Here is a 19,532-nt window from a genome sequence, read left to right as displayed (position 1 = left end):
TTTTTTAAATTTAATTTAATTTTTAGTTATTAAATAAAAGCTATGTTTTGACTAAGTATTCGGAGTAATTCAGGAACATCTTCAAAATGTCACATTAAAATACTAGACATTGGACCAAACCGGTCGATGTTTTTGTAAGGTCCATATAGCGGCACAAAATAATTTAAGCTGACAAAAAGCAATAGAAACAATTCTGCAATATTTCAATCCGAAATCGCCAATCAGGACAGGAAACTACAAAAAAGCACCAAAAATAATTGATGTCGACTATATTCCGGAACATTTGCTTGTTCATAAGGTAGATAAAAATTATCGAAAACGCTATAAAAGTGTTACTGCTGTTAGAATATAATATAATGTTATGTCATGATATAGTGGCCGAAGTATAACAGCAACGAAATGTCCCATTTTATTAATTTCGAAATGACTTTCGGTCATCCTGTGAAAAGAGACCACTTTCGAAATTTTTGGCGAACTTTTGGCCTTAGTTTCTAAACTGTTAATGGGAGTAGAATCTCTATAGGGTCATTGTCAATAAATAACACAATGCATAGTAGAATATGGCTCTTCTATTTTATAATAAATGATAAAATTGGAGTTTAGCTCTTGAGGCTTATAATATTATTAAGATTTCCACTTAAAAAAAAAAACTGTTTAAAACAACACCATTTATAGAATATTTAATGCAGTTTAGCATATAACCTACTTTAATACTCCACTTGAAATTGCCTTGATCCTGGCCAGTTCAAAATTCTTCAATACAGCCTATTGTCAAAAATTGTCAGATCTTTGTTTTTAATTCTTCGTTTTTTCTGACTTCTTAACTGTTTGCTGTTTTACTGGTGGTAGATACATTATCAACAACAAGCTAATCATAACGATAATAAAAATAATAACAGCGACAACAACAATGGCAATGATGATTGAGGCGACGATGCCAACGACAATTGGAGTTACAACGACAACAACAACATCAGCAGCAACATCGGCAACAGCAACTGCGACAATAACAAGCTGTTATTGTTAACACTTTCCTTGAGTAAAGCCCCGTTTAATTTGTTTGCTTCAGAACGAGGTGCTCGCAACAAGTTGCGGTTGGGTTTTAAAGGGAGGGAGGGTTAAAAAAGGGAGAAAGAGTCATTTTTAAATCTGATCAAAATTATCGTTACCGTTACAGTAACGTAACGTAACCCTAAAGAAATACAGACTTCCTTAAACTTTCCCAAATTTAAAACAAAAGATTTAAGACACAAACTTTTTTCTCTTCCTTTCAGATGCAAATTAAACGATGGGTAAGTGAATATTTTTTTTTTCAATTTTTTAACATTGAATATATTTTTATAAATAATTAATAGTTAAATTAAAATTAAATTTAAATACACTTCCTAAAAATGAAAATTTTTGATATTTCCAATATATATTTGCAAGGATCCTATATTAAGTTTGAATGATCGTTATTTAATTAACATTCAGAGGAATAAGTTAGAAATGTTTGGCAGAATAAGTCCGATTTTTTTTGCCAGGAAGTGAATAAGAAAATTATTTTTAAAAATTTTAAAGTTTATTATTGCGAAGTCCTTTGGTCAGGTAATATTTAAACAAAATTAAATAAATAAATAAAATAAAATCCATAATATTTGCCTAAAAGGCCTTAGAACAATTTTTTCTGAAATCCTCCCAGACAGGAGGACATTAAACATGTTTTATAATGAAATCTCTAACATCTTGTTCAGGAAGGCTTTTTAACTAAGTGGAAAATTCATAATTTATGTCATTGATTTGTTTTTTTTTTTCATCATGCTTCGTAGCATTGACGCGATTCTCGATCAGGAAGCTCCTTAAAAAATTCATGATTTTTGCCTTAAAAATATTGGAGTAGCTCTTAGTCACAAATATTGTTCAGATACGATTTGAAAGATTTTTTTAAATAGTACTCTTGACTGCTCAAAATAACGTTTTAGACTCTAGGTCTCTTTGGAGCAAATCCGTTTCAGGACATTTGGAGTCGATCTAGCGATGTCCGTCTGTCTGTCTGGCTGGTGCGCACGATAACTCTCGAAGGGAGTATACGATTTGATCTAAACTTGGTACATCGCATTATTATTGTCAAACTTAGATCGAGTTCGGTGATGGGGAATATCGGTTCACTCCTGCTGGTACATCCTCCACAAAAGGTCGAAATTTTCAAAACAAAAAAAAAAAAAAAAATATATATTTTAGTGCACATAAAAAGAAACGATAATCAGATTTTGTTCCAACCTTGCAAATCCTAATATTTACTTCCGTGCTAGGTCCGGTGCGGAAATGGACAACATCGGTTTACCGTATCCAGTACTTCCCCCACAAAGGATCAACATTTTGAATAATTATAACTCTTATAAAATGTGATATAATAGTGTCCGATTATCTTTAAATTACACACATCTCAATATGTTTATTAACCCAATATCTGGTGTGAAGATGGAATATATCGGTGCACTCCTTCTGGTACCTCCTCCATAAATGGTTAACGTTTTGAATATCCATTAAGCTCATAAAATATTGACTTGGAACATATTATTAATATTAATTTCACAATATCCGATTCCATTCAGACTTGGAACATCTCAATATTTTCTTCAACACAGGATCTGTTATAAAGATGGAAGAGATACCTCACAAAGGGTCAAAGTTTTGAATAACAAAAACTATCATAAAATCAGAAATAAGCATCCAGTTCTCTTCAAATTACACTCATCACAATATTTTTAGTAACCCGAGGTCTGGTGCGAAGATGGAATAAATCGGTCCACTCCTTCTGGTACCACCCCCCTTCATGGATCCATAAAACGGTACATTAACATCCGATTCTATTCAGACTTGGAACATCTCAATATTTTCTTCAGCACAGGATCTGTTATAAATATGGTAGATATCAGACCATTTCTTCTGGTACCTCCCCCACATAGGGTTCAAGATTTTGAAAAACAAAACGCTCAAAGAAGGCGAAATAGGCATCCAACTGTCCTCAAATTTTACACATCCAAATATTTTTGCTAACGCATGATCTGTTGTGAAGATGTTAGGTATATACGAACCCCTTCTGGTACCTAGCACACAAAGAGTCACAACTTTTAATATATTTATATGTCTAACTTACGAAACAAGTCGGCGATTCTTTACAACTTGCTATATCTAAAGATTTCGCATAAAATTGGATATAAATGTTCGATTTTCTTTAAATGTTCCACATACTAATATTTTTTATCTGTATAAGATGAAGTGATATATTTCGGTCCGCTATACCTAACTCAAGGTATACATCTGTCGGCAAAACCGATTGACAGTACTTTACTTGTTTTATTTATGCTTTGTTTTTATTTTAATGGATTGCAGAGTTTCGTTCTTGGAATTAGATCGTAGACGCTTTTTGATAAAGTTTTGATCGATGAAAATACATTTTAAGGCATTTTCACGTATATTATATAAACCTATCCCAGTCGCTAACTAGATAACAATTCCTCACCCTTAAGGAATTCTAAAAACTTTTTACAATCATTCCTCCTGCAGCTAAGGTCCTATCATTTAAACCACTTTCATACCATCCTCGTCTAAACGGGGCACAGCAGCAGATCCAGCACCACCTCTACCTCGGATGGTGGCTCTGATCTTCTGGGGAGACACAACCAAAAACAACAACAACAAAAATTATTACATTTCAAGAAACGATTTTGTCTTTGGCATCGTATTTATGGAACATTTGGCAGTTATTTCGTGCTGCATGGCTCGTTCAGAGATCGGTGTGGCTGCTTGGCTTTACCCGCTCGCTCGCTACTTTAACAGTTCAAATTCAGTTTTTTTCGGTGTTTCAGTTCATTTCAGGGCGTAACACTTCTTCTGAACTAAAAACCAAGGCAGAAATCAATGAAAAAACTTTATGCGGATGGTGTTTGCTGTTGTCGCTTTAATAAAATGGTAACGACGGCTGGCGGTGGCGGTGGCGGTAGTAGCTCGTTGGCTGGCTGGCTGGCAGTCGTCCTTCACCTGATTTTCCATTGCTTGTATTGTGCATTGATAATGTTGGAATTGCTGGGTGATGGTGGTAGTGTCAGTCAGCAATGCTGATGAATTTGGCAAAAATATTGTTTCGTTTTTAAATTTTCGCTGATTTCTTGCACTTTTTTTCTCAATTTTTTGTTTTCGATTTGATCCATTCATTGATTTGAAATTTTGATGGTTGTGATGGCAGCTGATTTGATGTCGCCGTTATTGTTTTGAGGTTTTTTCGTTTGCTACCACTTTGGCTGGCAATACCTTTTGCCGGCTACCTTGGTTGGCTGGGCAGTTAGCTGGATGCTTGAGTTTAGCTGGCTCGCCTGCCTTCCGCTCTGGTTGTTGCTGCGGCTGTTGCTATTTTGTGCCAGCTTGGCTTCAATAATAATAAGTACATTTTAATTATATTTCATCGTTATCTTGTTAACTTAAAATGTGACCTGTAAATTAATTATTGTTTTTCTTTGATTGGTTTGTTAAGATTTGATCTGACAGTGGTTTTTGGGGAGCAAAATGGATGTTGGTTTTATTATTAATTTATTAAGAAAAAATTATTTTACTTTAACTTTGACAAACTAAAAAAATATTATTTTGGGATTTATAATATCAATCACCCAACCGCAATAATCTGAATGTTATCAAAGTTATTTATATAACACGAATATGAAAAAGCCAACGTCTGCCGACTACAATGGCCCAAGCGTCCTAAAGACGAACTCTAAAATTGAGGTATTGCCGATCCGACCGTTGTATCCCGTATATCATTAAGCAGACTCAAAAATCATCAATCCCATAGTTAAAACCAGATTTTCATCAAAATTGCCTCGCAATCATGGAGTGGAGTTCATCAGGCCTAACAACACCAAGTCGAATGGTTTGTGGTATGAAGTCGTCTCCTAAAACTTGAATAACATCGCGCCGACTTTTAAATACTGCCTCAGACGATTGATACAAACTATTTACCATGGAGCCTACTGCTATAATCCTGATACAATCAATCCTGAAAAATGTCGAATTTTTGAGTACAAAAGTACAGAGCCTCATCGAGCCGAGTTATTAGATCATCAATATAAACCAAATACCATAGTGTCCCCATATCAGAGCGAATAATATCAAGGTCGCTGCTACAGTTCGAGGTTAATTATGACATCTGCTGTAATATGACTACCAATGAGCCCCCGGACATAATCAAGTTCAAACACTAATGGACCGTGATTAAGGCGACCACTATAATCCACGTATCATGGAACGGAATGTTGCGACGTGACTATTATAAAATAGGTTCCATAAGCTCAAAAATCATCAATCTGACAACTAGAGTAAGAGTTCCATTAAGCTGGCTGATGCAACCATGGAACGGAGTCATCAGTATGAACATCACGAAGTCAACTGCTTCAACCATGGAATAATCTGATACCACTAGAATAACATCGTATCGGCTACTATACCCAACCTAATCGACTGTTACAACCTGAGTTCCATGGATCCTCCTGTTATAATTCGGATATCAACAACACCAGTTACTATCGAACTGTTCAGCCACCGCTGAGTTTCTTCAAGGCCACTGTTTCAACTACAATATAACCAAGACGACTCCATCAGTTATCGAAGAAGACTCCATCAGTTCCCGGTACTCCAACATGAGTACCGAAGAAGAACTGCTACAACGTGTATATCAACCGTCATACCATCAGCTCAAAAATCGATAAAATTGCTAGAATCTTAGTCTAATCGAACGGAATGCATCAATCATCCATAGAGGCCGAACAATATCCTGCCCACTGTATCAGTGCGAATAATATTAAAGTGGCTGTTACAGATCGAACTGAAGCATCGTGGAGCCTGCTGCTATGATGCGGATATAATTGAACACAAACTCCATGGAACCGTCATCAACGCGAGCACTATAATTCAAGTATCACCAAAGCGACAGTACAAACTGAATATCGTCAGACAGGTTCCATCAGCCTAAAAATCATCAAATGAACTACTAGAACCCGATTCATTCTTCCACCGATATACTCCGAATTTTTTCGTGCGCACTATAACAACCCGATTAACATTGAGCTGGGTGCTGCAGATCGATCATAATGATTATAGCTGGAATACCATGGAATCTCTAGTCGATACAATCTCAGTACCACTAAGGTGGTTATAGTGAAGTGCTGACTTTAGTTGTCGTGTTTTAACTTATGTTTGTGTTTCTTGAGTTGGCTCAGGCTAAGACTAAGCTTACTATGATTAATCCTATATTTATACCCTTAGCCATATGGCTAGAGAGGGTTTATATCATTCGATACGGCCAAAACTTGTCCTGGGTCTCTTTGGGCCAAATTCGTTTCAAGACATTTGGAGACGATCTAGCGATGTCCGTCCGTCGGTTTGTCTGGCTGGCTGGTAGGCACGATAACTCTCGAAGGGCTTATCCGATTTGGTCCAAACTTGGAATCAAACTTAGATCGAGTTCGGAGATGGACGATATCGATCTCTACCTACTGGAACTTCCCCACAGAAGTTCGAAATTTTCAAAAAAAAAAAAAAAAAATAATATTTTACTACACGGAAAGAGAAAGTATAATCCAATTTCGCAAAACCTAATATTTATATCAGTGCTAGGTCAGGTGCGAAAATGGATAATATCGGTTCACTCCATTAAGTACTTCTTCCACAAATTGTCCAAATTTTGAATAATTATAGCACACATCACAATAACTTTATTTACACAAGGTCTGGTGTGAAGATGAAATATAACGGTACACCCCTTCTGGTACCTCCCCCACAAAGAATAAAAAAAAAATAATATCTATGAAGCTCATAAAACGCGGAATTAACCTTAGGTTCCATTCAGACTTGGTACATCTCAATATTTCCATCAACACAAGATCTGTTATAAAGATGGTAGAGATCAGACTATTCCTTCTGGTACGTCCCACACAATGGGCCACAGTTTTGATTAACCATGACGGTCATAAAAACCGAAATATGCATGAGGTTCTCTTCATATTTTACACATCTCATTATTTCTACTAACACAAGATATGCTGTGAATACATCGGTCCACTCCTTTCGATTAACGCCCCCACCCCCCTTGTTTGGATTTCTCTAAAACCACTTTTTAAACTTTGGTCATTGACAAATTTCTGATATTATTTCTAGGGAACTCATGTAATATTCCAAGTTGATTTCTACGGCCCTTTCTCTATAGAAGCCCTCTTCCATTCTTGAGGCACAATAGACTGACATTTCCACTCCATCGTCTATAGGAAACCTAGTGTACTAGGTTCCAGCAAAATTAAAGCCTGTATTAACCACCAAATACCACCGTACCATAAAGTGCCGTTGTTTTTGTCACTGCTTACAATTAAAAATCGCTGATTACGGCAAACTGCCAATACGAAAATCTGACAATTTACAGATTTGCAACTGCTGTTCTTTATTCTGGCAAAAAAATCTTTGAAAAATTGTCAATTCTTTGATTTTTTTCTTACTTCAGTTCGATTCGATTATTTTTGGATTTGCAGTGCTAATATTTTTGTTCGCTATTGTAGGGTGGGGGAGGCGAGGCGAAGAGGAGATATATTTGATATAAATATATATATTTTTTTGGGAACACCAACATTCGAAAAACTGTAATTACGATTTGATTTAAATCGGTCGGTTGACCCAAAGGTTCAACTGAGGAAATTACAAATTTAATAAGCAAACGGCAGCGGCGGCCCTCCGCTCCGCTCTTGATTATGGCTGTGTAAATTTGTTGCCAGCCACTGATGGCAATGATGATCGTCGATGTTGTTGCTGTTGCCTCTGTAACATCTATTTATGCCAGTAGACAAAGTAAATGGCAAGTTTGAAAGTGTGTGTCTGTCTGTGTGTGTGAGTGTTGTGTGATCATAACGGGGTGATCTATTCACGCCAAATCTTATTAATAAAATTCTAACCTTGGCTTAGCATTAAAACATTAATTTTCCATCATCATTATCATCATCATCTGCTGCTGCCGGCTACAGCAGCAGCGACCACACCATCACCAGTGGCAGTTGGGCAGTATTAGCAAGCAATTGTGGCAGTTGTTGTTGTTGGTAGTAGCAACAAATTACAAACGGCAGCACCCAGAGACGACTGACAGCCTAGCCAAATTCGGTCCAGACAAAACACTGGTAACAACATCTCGGTAGTGGCTCAGAACATAATGGATCTCTTGTAGGTTGAGGCTAGGTCTGGGCCGAATTAATTCTTCTAGTTGCTGTTGCTATTATTGTTGTTGTTGTATAAAGATGTTATTGCGTTGTTTCACGTTGTAGTTAGCGTTGGCCCCTTTTGGGTGCTATTCATGTCATTTTCATTTGTATCGCGAAAATCAAAAATTCAAAATCATTTTTTTTCCTCCATTCAGGGGCTGGCTGAGTGGCTGACTGGCTGGTTAGTTGGCAGATTGACACTGCCACTGTTGAAGTGCTTCGTATTTCGGCTTTGAGATTGCCTTCATTGTCAGCAGCAGTGGCACTGACAATCAAAAGATGTAGAACATTTAATTAAGCGATTGAATGCTGTTGTCGAACAATGGTAACAGCGTTAATATCACAACTGAAACTAAAACGAATCGAAATCGCAAATGCCGCTGTTGTTGTTGTTGGGGTTGCTGCTGCTACAGTGCTACTACTATGTGGCAACAACAAGAAAACATGATTGTTATTGCTTGTTGTAAGTTGTTGTTTGCTGGTCTAACCTCGTGGTGTTGTAGCAACATATATCGAAACAAAAACAACATTCATTACATGTTGTTATTATAGGTGTATATTTTTTTAATAGTAAAAATATAAATATTTTATGAAAGTAGTCACAACTCTCTTGAGGCACCCTATAAAATTTTGCTGAGCTTTGGAAATATCGGAAATAAATCTAAAGGTTTTAGAATTCTACTGAATCATGTAATATTGTGATAACGACTGTGATTCAAATACTAATATTCGAAATTCCGAACATCTAACTCTTGGCAGTATTGTTTAATACTTCCCCTAGCACACAAAAGACTATTTCTGCCCACCTTTTTACCTTGTCGAACCTGTTAGAGGGTGATTTTCTAAGAGCTATAGGAAAGTTAAGAAAATAAATTCAGAAGAATGTATTAAATTTTTATTTGAATTTACTTAAACCGTAAAAGAATATAATGTTTAAAAATTATTTCATTCAAATGTTGACTGAGACTGCGCCTCAAATGGACCATCTGTTTTGTCCAAATTTGACATACACTTTCCAACATCGAAATAATGTGTCAGTGTTGTCTTCCAATGCGTCAATTGTATACATATGAGCTTTAACATAGTCCAAAAAAATAGTATATTGGTGTTAAATCACACTTTCAGGCGGCCAATTAACTGGTCCCGAACGTGAAATGTTGATCGAACTCACCATTGTTACGCGTGCATTACTTGGATATCATCTCACGGTAGCGCCCACCATTCACAGTTACGTGACGATTCGCAGCATCTTTGAAGAAGTTCGGTCTTCTAGCAGTCCATGAATCACATCATACTGTGATTTTTTCTGCATGTATTGGGTGCTTTTGCAATGCTTCTGTCTGATTATTACATCAATGTCGACAATTCTTTTTTTGTAGCCATGGAGCATGAAGTTGAACACAATAATGCTTTGGTGCTATATTGGACCAACGCATTCCACTTCACCTAATACTCATAAAAATATGTCGATGTGCAAAATTTGAGGAAAATCAGACATCTTTTTGGGAATAATCTGGTGTTTCTCATATTGAGAGAGTGTAAGCAAACCGTAAACTTTTGTGGGATAGGTAAGTGAAAGGGGTAAGCCGATATCTATAATTTTCGCACCGGAACTTGTGTTAGTAAACATTTTGGAATGCATGAAGTTTGAAGACGATCTGATTCTCATTTTGTATTTTATGACAGATATAATTATTCAAATTTTTGACCCGTTTGGAGCAGGTACTAGAAGGATTGGACCGATATATCCGACCTTCACACCAGATCTTGTATAAATAAAAATTTTGGAATTTCCGAAATTTTAATACAGCCGGACTCTGCTTTCACATTTTATAAGAGTTATAATTATTTTAAATGTTGTTGTTGTTGGGGAAGGTACTTGATAGAGTGGGCCGATATTGTCCATTTTCGCAACTGACCTACCACTGACAAAAATATTGAGATTTGCAAAGTTTTCACAAAATCAAATGATCCTTTCTCTTTCTTAAAAGTTAAATATTTTTTTTGAAATGTACCAGAAGGAGTGGACCCATATTGCCCATATTGCCGAGCACGATCTATCTTGGACAATAATATTACGATGTACTAAGTTTGGATCAAGTCGGAAAAATCCTTCAAGGGTCATTGTGCACACCAGCCAATCTAGATAGGCTCCAAATGTCCTGAAATCTACAAAACATACCTAAAAAAACGGAAATGTACATTTAAGGGTTTGAGTCTCACTCTCTGAGTATATTTAAAATTGTTTCCAAAAACAATATCAAGAACAAGTTAAAAAGCAGTTGAATACCCTCCACCATTTGGAACGAATTTGAAAATGAAATCCTTAAAAAATGCTGTTAAAATATTAAAAATACCGAATATAGCCGTTAGGCATTGGCATTGTTAGAAATAAACGGTGAATAATGTAGCAAAAATCATCAATATCGTATACAGGGAGGTACCGATATATCGGAGCTGTGTGAAGACCTGGACCTGCATAGACAATTTTTTGTCATAGGCTGTTGCATCCATTACGAACTTCAAATACGCGTCTCAAACAATTTCGGTGGGTATTGTGCCTAAACTCGTTAAAATACCGAATATAGGGAGGTACTGGTATATGGGGCCTATACGAAGACCTGGACCTGCATAGACAATTTTCTGTCAGAGACTGTAGTTCCCATTACGAACTCTAAATAAGCTCTAATTTGAAACAATTCCGGTGAATAATGACGCTAAAATCATCAAAATATGAAAAATAGGGAGGTACCGTTATATGGGGGCTATACGAAGACGTGGACCTGCACAGACAATTTTCTGTCTTAGGCTGTAGTATCCATTTTGAACTTCAAATACCAAATTTGAAACAATTCCGGTGAATAATGTCGCAAAACTCATCAAAATACCGAATATCGGGAGGTACCGTTATATGGGGGCTATATAAAAACGTGGACCTACATGGACCATTTACGAATTAAACCTGTCTACTGGAAAAATAAACATGTGTGCAAAATTTTAGCCTTCTATCTCAATTCGTTCGAAAGATAGCGTGATTACAAAGACAGACAGACTGACGGAACCCGCACAAATTACGACGTAAATGATTAAATCTCTTTGTGCTTCATAAGAACTTTGAGACAATTTGATTTTCGGTGTTGTTACCCAGGTTACTTTATGGATTGTTTTATGTTGGAAAAGGCTACCACCAATTTGGGCTAATTCATGGAGGCATTACACTGTGTTTCGGTCATGTTGTGCTTACGGCGTTTGAGTCTTACAGACATTCACTTCCACTTTCGACCTATATGGGTGTATACCATTTCAGTGTGACATGCCAATACATATCATGTCCACCATTTGTTTTAGATGTCGGGTTTTATTCCATCGAACTTCGCTCTTTCAAATAAGAGATTTCTTATACTGCATTATTACACTATAGGCTCGTTCTAGTTTCCCGGTTTGGTACAAAGTTTTTACGTTCTATGTTCCATATCGTAGTCGTCGTCGGTTTTCCGGATCGGGTTTTAATTTCATTTGTAGATATTCTGCGAATTGATAATTGTTTGAAATACAACAGGGAACCGACCCATCGTATTCCCTAGCCTGCTGGATGGGGCTACTATCTTCGCCCGCATGCTGGCTGATTTGAGAGATCATTTCCTCTGGTACTATGGTTTGAGTTATACCGCTCATGATTGGTCGCTATTGCCTTTCTCTCTTAAAACCAGGGAATACCACGTGCAGGTGAAGGTTAACAGTTACGTAGGAGACGGTATAATATCGCTTCACTACCCCACATACCCCATGTGGGGCTCGTCCGAATTATAAAACTGGGACCTCTCGCAATTCAAATAATTATTAAAAATTCGATGGATACACATATGACGAGGTCCAAAATTTATAACAAATTGAAGACTGCGAAAGACAAACTTGTTCTCCAAATGTCCTTAGTCTAAATGTCCTAAAACCAAATATTACAATGTTTATGGGGTATATTTCGGGAAGTATATATGTCTCCATATCAAATGACATATTCACCTATTGAAATGAACTGCCATAGACCACAAGAATTGTAATTATAGCATTAGATTTTGTTAAGAGGAGATTACCAATCCGGTTACAAATCTCACCATTTCCCTCACCTTGATCGTGACCTGATATGCAACGAAGAATATTCTTATCAACGCTTGATTAATAGGGAAGGTGTGCCTAGAAGTTCGATAACTGGTATAAATATATTAAATTTTTAATTGTGTATGAATAATCTGACATACCATTCTCCTATACAGCAGTGATGTAGGGTGCAAATCCACATAAGTTCATATTCTACGCTGCTGGTTAAATTTCAGCTAATAATAATCTGAATACTAATAATTGTGCTTGCAATTATTAACAGCACTATATGTTTTATTGCTTTTTTTTTGTAAAATAACAACAAAACTCACACACACACACACACACACACACACTTTAAACAGTAGCAACAACAATGGCAATAGCTTGAAAATATCTCAACATTTTAACAAAATTAAAATTAAAATAAATGTTTTTTTTTTGTATTTGTTTGTTTGTTGTAATTTATGCTTTTTAGCTGATGGTTTGGAGGGAAATCGCCTACCAACCAAACTGCTGTTCTCTTCGGGCAATTTGTAGCAGTTAGCTTGACTGGGTGTCAGGGAAGTAAGCAAGGTCGTCGTCTTGTAATTTTGTGTGTAATTTATGTTAAACGGTTGATGAAACAGATCAATTAGCATTGTTGGCTGTTATTAAGCGTCGTTTGCCTTTGTGCATTTGCTTGGCTATAAATAGCTTTAATTGCCGAGTTATGATTGCAGTGACTTTTAAAGAAAACTATTCACAGTTATGGAGCAATTAAGTTGTTGGGTGTTGACACATCGGAGGGGAGGGAAAGAAAGAAAGATGAAAATTGAATGCTCTCCGATGTAAAGACCATCTGATAGAGTCTGAGGTTCATGTGAGGAAATCCAGAAATGAAGGTCATTTTTATACTCTTCACCTTGGAAAGGGGAAGGTTTATTAAATTTGCCATTCCGTTTATAACACCTCTTGATATTCGACGTAGACCCTTGTGATGAAAACATTGTATATGTCGGACCATTCTTGGCGATTTTAGTTATATTTTTTGAAATGATATTTTACCTAATGTTGGTTCGATTCTTAATGTTTTTTGCTTAAACCAAATATGGGTGATCATATATCTAAACTGATATACTCAAATTTTGATAGGGTATTTTTGGGTCAAAAAATAATATTGATTTAAATATTGCTATGACTTCGCACATCTCAGGCTCTGTCGTATTTTTTACCTATAAGCTATAAACCTTGATTTTTTAGGAATTTTTTGAAAGAACAATCTTAGCTTTAAACGTGGATTTTTTTATAGAATTTTTAAAGATTTTTTATAGGACGTGGGATTTTAAAGAATTTTTATAGGACGTGGATTTTTAAAGAATTTTTATAGGACGTGGATTTTCAAAGAATTTTATAGGACGTGGATTTTAAAGAATTTTATAGGACGTGGATTTTTAAAGAATTTTTATAGGACGTGGATTTTTAAAGAATTTTTATAGGACGTGGATTTTTAAAGAATTTTTATAGGACGTGGATTTTTAAAGAATTTTTATAGGACGTGGATTTTTAAAGAATTTTTATAGGACGTGGATTTTTAAAGAATTTTATAGGACGTGGATTTTTAAAGAATTTTTATAGGACGTGGATTTTTAAAAGAATTTTTATAGGACGTGGATTTTTAAAGAATTTTTATAGGACGTGGATTTTTAAAGAATTTTTATAGGACGTGGATTTTAAAGAATTTTTATAGGACGTGGATTTTTAAAGAATTTTTATAGGTCGTGGATTTTTAAAGAATTTTTATAGGACGTGGATTTTTAAAGAATTTTTATAGGACGTGGATTTTTAAAGAATTTTTATAGGACGTAATTTTTTTACGAATCTTTAAAGGACCTCATCTGAGCTATTAACGTGGAATAGGAGCGAGCATATTTCTCCCACATTAGAGTGGAGGCAAAATTCGCTCAAAATCGAGCAGATTCTCTTGCCGATAAATTTTCCCGTTTTGTACGGGTAAGTGATGAAGAATGCAGAAGGGGGTAACATCACACCCCCAGAAAAATAAAACACATAGAAATACAATAACTTTATTACAAAAACTAAAAAATTGCTCGACATCTGTTCCATCGTGAAAGAATTTCGCTTCCACGAGAATTTTCCACTCCTATTTGAGCAACATCGAAAAATTGAGTTTGTTCTTTTTTCTGCTTCCACACGCACATCAACAAACAAAATAATAGCTTTCACTCATTTTTATTCTTAGAACAAACTCTTTCTCTATTTCGAGCATTTTGTCTACCAATTTAACAGTGGCGATGTAGAGAGCATAAAAATAAGCCGATAAAATAGTTTTTGCTTCAGATTCCAACAAAAAACCAAAATAGGCTTAAAAAAGACATACATCCTTACCAAAATACAAATTTCATTCATTGAAATCCAGTAGAACGACTTCAAAGAATTATCTATGATTGGATCCTAAGCATTGGGCATGTCTCATAAATTCATTCATTCATGGCAAAAAAAAAAAAACTTAAAAAAATTCTCCATTCGACACGTGTTTGTCGAAAATAATGAATGAACTCGCCATAAAACACAACTCCTCCGCAATCTCCACCCTATCCATTAGTCTCGTTGTTGTGGTGGTGGCGGTGGTGTTTGTCATTGACGATGTCATCGCACCACAACCGCAACGCCAGCGTTAAGATCAAACAGAAATAAATTATTCCATCAATTGACAAGAATTTTAGTAAATAAATTCTCGAATTAATCTCAGAACAAACATTTGCGCCCAGCGCCAAACACAATTTTATGAGCTCTGAAAATTTATAATTTTTACAAGAAATCGAACATAAACATCGCCCAACTGTCAACGTTTGGCAAAGAAAAAGCAGTTGGCTAGAAGAACAGAAAACAATAACAATGCCTTAAGTAGGAGAGGAGATTGTCGATCTCCTTCTCTGTAGCTGATAGACGATGACGACGACGACAATGAAGTGGCAGGGCGTAGTAAAGCTAAGCGGATTAAAAGAATGAAACAGTCAACAGCTAAGCAGACGGACGGACAGACAGACAGCTTTTCAATCTCAAGCCTGGGCCATAATGGAGTGTTGAAAACATTCTCAGCTGAGTGTATGTGTGTGTGTGTTTCTATATCACAGAGAACATCGCTATCGTAGGCTATATAAAGTCGTTGCAGGCAACACTTGTACGGGGCCGACACATTACAAGCAACAAACAAACAGCAACACCACCATCACCACTAACAACAACAACACTAACAACAACATGACGTTGACGACCCGGCTATGGTTGAGCTCCGAACACAATGTGTTGAAAACAATTCCTGCCCACACTTAATAATCCGCATAACAACATCACAACATCAACTTTAACACCACCAACAACCACAACAACAACAACGAGGAGAACATTGGCATCACCATTCACATCAAGAATAACAATAAACCATCAACTTGGAACTGACATGAAATGGCATTCACCAGCCAGGCAGCCAACTCCAAGATACGGATTTGGTCTAGAATCAGCCTAGACACTGATGCTCCAGCCAAGATGCGGCTGCTGCTGCTGGAGGACAAGGCAGCAACAATGAAACGAACGTCCTCATCAGCATCAACATCATCAACACCCAGGTGAACGATGAAAATATCAGACATTAAAACCGACATTGCTGTTCGTCCTCCACATTGTTGCCACGACGAGGAATGCCACCACCGACCACATGAAGACAATGGACCAGCGGACGGAACATTTGCAACATGCAACAATTCCTTTTTGGCATTTTTTCGTTGTTGTGCTGTTGAACTCTTGCCCAACTCCTGGCTGGCCGACAATATGTTGGTCGTACGTGTGTATATCTGTGTGTTCGTGTGCTGGCCAGGTTACCAGGTTTTCAACACCGCGGTAACAACATGAATGCGGTCATCTCTTGCAACAGAACGGGAAAAATCCATAAAAGTTTAGGAGCTTCTCCTCAATTGGAGTGCATGAAAATAAATCATCATCAAACAAGATCAGTGTATTGCTGTTGTTGTTGTTGCTATTGTGGTTGGCTTTTCTGGCCAGTTGTCTGGCTATTAGGTAGGTGGCTGGATAGCCTGGCTCTGGCAGCGCATTCATTTAATGGAATATCAAAACTAAAAAATCTAAGCCAAACTTGGCCAAGTTGCTTCTGCTGATACTGTTACTGTTTTACTGTTGTTTTTTTTGTTGTTGTTGTTGCTGCTGATGTTGATGATGATGACGACGACGACGATACTCCTGCTGCTGCCACCGGCGACCAACTGCTAACGGCAATGATATTGAGATGATACCGCTGGTCTCATCGTTAGATGATTTTGTTGTTGCTGCTGCTGCTGTTAAAGTTGATGTTGCCTTCAATAGGAGCCACAAGCCAAACAGCAACAAAAACAACACTACCTATTGCGAATCATTATTAGATATTCGTTGTTGTTGTTGTTGCTGCTATACACAGTCTTTGAACAAAAGCTCAGCATGATTTATAAATTTCGATCTTTTTAGTATCTGTTTTTTTGCGATGCTGTTGCTGGCAAAATGTTTGCTGTTTTGGGAATCAGCAAATATTGCACAACACCCAGCGCGCGCACACATTGTTGTTGTTACACTCAATGTAAATGTCTGTTTTAGTCCAATTTTGACCCATATTCCATTGGAACACTTGGATTGAAAAAAAAAAAAACATTTTATTTTTAAATTTCCATAGAATTGTGTAGAAAAGTAATTTAGTTCAATCTAAAAGTATTTGATGTTTTAAAATAGTTTTTAGAAAAAAAAAATAGATTTCTAAAAGTCTGCCAAGTCTGGAAATGAAAATCATGAACAGTGGGGCAAGAAAAGCAAAAAAACTCTATCAATAATAAATTAGTCACACTGTAGTACAGGGTATTAAAACTATGAGTGTGAGACGAGGTTGAGCAAGTCCGCGTTGATAGAAAAAAATTAGGCCCGATTCATTCATGTCCGTCTGAATTTGCATGTTTTCTGTAATTTTTTCCCAATCGAGATGAAAATCTTCTGGTAAAGAAAACGGAGAGAACGGACATTTATATACAATAGAGGCCAATGTCTGTGATCTCAAAACGTTAAATCTTTTACGAAACATACTTTACAGTTCATAAATGTTAATCTAAAATACCCCATCTCAAACCCAAATATTGTGAAATGGATGGAAGGTATTTTTAGACACCCCAAGGTTTATATATTCTTGATCACTATAAAATTCTTGGCCGATTTCAAAACGTTCGTCCGTCTGTGAAAATCACTTCACCTTCCAAACGAAATGAAGTAGATTGATGCAATTTTACTCAGGACTTTTGGTATTGAAAGTGGGCTATATGAGTCCCTGTTTTGATATAGCCCCATATAAATGTACCTGTAGATTTAAAATATTTTGGGGGTTTTTGGTCACAATTTGAACCCGAAGTTGCTGTAAATATCCTTGGATAGAACTGCCAATATAGATACTCCAAATATTAGTTATTTTGTCACACTTTTTACCGGAAACGTTTCAAATTTGGAATTCGAAGTTCCTAATGGGTACTATATCCTATGACAGAAAATTGCAGGTCCATGTCTTCGTATAGCACACATATAACTTTACGTCCCTGTATTCATTTTGTTTCTAATTTAGTATTGTATGTTCGCACTGGATTTCCAGTCTGTGACAGAAAATTATTTGAATTACAACAAATTGCCTTATTTCCTAATGGGTACTACAGCCTATGACAAAATTACATAAGCAGTCCAGGACCTCAATTCTTGTTCTATGAAAACTTTTATAAAGGAAAAAAATGTCAAATGAAAAATTTTATGAAGAAAATATTTTTCATTTCATATTTTCATAGAACAAGAATCCAGCCCCAGGTCTTCGTATTGCCCCACATAACAGTACCTCCCTATATTCGATATTTTGACGATTATAGTGACCATTTTCACCGGAATTAAATGTCCTAATGGCCATAACAAAAATTGCATATACGAGACCACGTCTTCGTATAGGCCCTAATATAACAGAAACTCCCTATGTTAGACTCTTTTATGATTTTAGCAATGTTCTTCAACGGTGTTTTTTGAAAATTTGCAAATTCCTTCCAAATTTGCAAATTTTTTCCAAATGGTGGAGGGTATTCAAAGATTCACTTGTTTCTCCCCTATGAATTTATGATGTCAATTTATATTTCAACATATTGGAAAAATTACACATCCAATAAAATAATTTTTGGGTCCTCCGTCTAAATGCGGACCTTTGCAAACTTTTTAAAAAGGTCACTGATACCTCCAAGTATCAAATTCTAAAAGCCTCAGCATTTCAATTTTTACACCCGATCTTGAAATAATCTTCAAACATTAAATTATAAGGACTATACTCTTCCATAATTCTTAAAAAAAATGATTTTTTTTACAGAGATGTTGAGAAAAGCCTAATAACATATTTTTTTTAATTTTTTTCTTTTTCTTCAAAATGTTGATCTTTTTGTGGGAATGTACATAATGGTTTATTCATTCATTTTATCATTTGCTCATCAACATAATGGGATATCCTCATCTGCGCCCTTCTGGTAGTGGAAAGGAGTGGGTCGATATTAATCATCTTCGAACTCGATCTAAGTTTGAAAAAATACATCAAATCGTATATACCCTCTGTAGATATATGACTGAGGTTATAAAAGAACTTTCCAAAATAGCCCGTTTCATCATATCACGCAACTTCTACACAGAAACCTTTTTTGTGGTTGAAACCAGAGAATATAACTTTTAAAGGAGTTCCCGTCTCAGTGATTTGTAAGGACCAGTTTATGTTGATTGTGGCTGTAGCTTGATGTCTTTTTAGTAGAAATTTGACAGAGCAACTTCTAGGTTAATCAAGGTGTTCGGACCTGTACTACATGCTGGACATATGTGAGCCCACAATTCGAATTTCGACCGTCAAAAATATTTTACCAAAACTGTCATGAACTAGTTCTACAAAATTACAGAAGGATTTATATTTAGAGTAATCTATCAAAGGCTTCCAAAACGTGCCTCATTGAAAAAGAGACACCGGTTTTAGACACCAGAGTTCTTTGGACGAAATCCATTTTAGGACATTTAGAGTGGATATAGGTGTCTCCGTCCGTCTGTCTCTCTGTATGGCTGGCTGGTGCCCACGAT

This window comes from Musca domestica, unplaced genomic scaffold (assembly GCF_030504385.1).
Source record: "Musca domestica strain aabys unplaced genomic scaffold, Musca_domestica.polishedcontigs.V.1.1 57, whole genome shotgun sequence".
Lineage (NCBI taxonomy): Eukaryota > Metazoa > Arthropoda > Insecta > Diptera > Muscidae > Musca > Musca domestica.
Note: the sequence above shows the minus strand (reverse complement) of the source record.